At 39.2% G+C, this 1,006-nt stretch overlaps 1 protein-coding gene across 1 annotated transcript in view; it reads right to left on the reverse strand.

Annotated features, from left to right (window-relative positions):
* gcn1 (GCN1 activator of EIF2AK4) overlaps positions 1-1,006 on the reverse strand; it is a 52,854-nt gene that overhangs the window by 4,000 nt on the left and 47,848 nt on the right. The gene's annotated exons all lie outside the window — the stretch shown is intronic.

The raw sequence follows: 1,006 nt of genomic DNA on the forward strand, positions 1-1,006 counted from the left end.
TTGGTACGTCATGTTCGGTTCGGTCCACGTGCGTACCGTTTCGGTTAGTTTTTCACTCATTAAATTTTATTAACGAGAGATTATGTGCCGTGGAACTAAAGTTCCTAAGCGTGTTTCAGCACGGTGCTTTTATCTTGCAGCACACGTAGCATGAGCAGCCTAGCAGGCAATGAACAAGCCATGTCGTTGCGATCTCCTGTTGGGGAACATTATGGCTTTCTTGTTAAAAGACAAGTGAACAAATCCAAAGTTGTGTGTCGACGTTGTTTCACGGAGAGTGGATCTGCAGCAGCAACACGTCTACCTTGTTAACGCTCTTGAAACGACATCATCCGAACGTGAATGTAGCTTTGTGCAAAGACCGATAACAGCAGTATTTAAACAAACTTTATCAGGTCATTCAGATCGGTCCAAAGCAACAACACAAGCTGTAGGAGTTTTGAAAGCTCTGGATGTACGACCGTATTCTGTTGTTGATGCATCGGCTTTAAGCATATATTAAAGTTCTTGAGCCCTGCTACGACATCCCATCACGTCAACACTTCAGCCAAAACATTGGAGCAGCACTTTATGAAAAAGTTTAAACTGATCGTCAACAAGCCCTGGACCAGATTAAAGCACTGCCCTGATGATGACGATGCTGAGCGAGAGAGCATATTCAACAGAAATGATGACTGTGCAAGAAGAGGTATCATTATTTTATTATTGTGATCTAATTAACTTTTTTAAATTTAAAATTATAATCTTATTAACTCAATTTTTTTTTATCCCTGTGTTGTTTGCAGTCTGAGGATGTCAACGAAACAGAGCTGAGTCTCTTCATCCACCAGATCACCTCCAGCTAAGAAGTCTGTAATGACTGAACTTGTTTACTTGGCATATTTTCAAAATAAACATTTTGTAAGTCTTTATTTTGGCCTTTTTTGTACCGAAAATTAACCGAACTGAGCCCTCCTTGAAACTGAACCATATATGAACAGTTCATATATATATATATATATATATA

The sequence above is a fragment of the Nematolebias whitei genome, chromosome 8 (genome assembly GCF_014905685.2).
Source record: "Nematolebias whitei isolate Nwh7 chromosome 8, NemWhi1, whole genome shotgun sequence".
In the NCBI taxonomy this organism is placed as follows: Eukaryota; Metazoa; Chordata; class Actinopteri; order Cyprinodontiformes; family Rivulidae; genus Nematolebias; species Nematolebias whitei.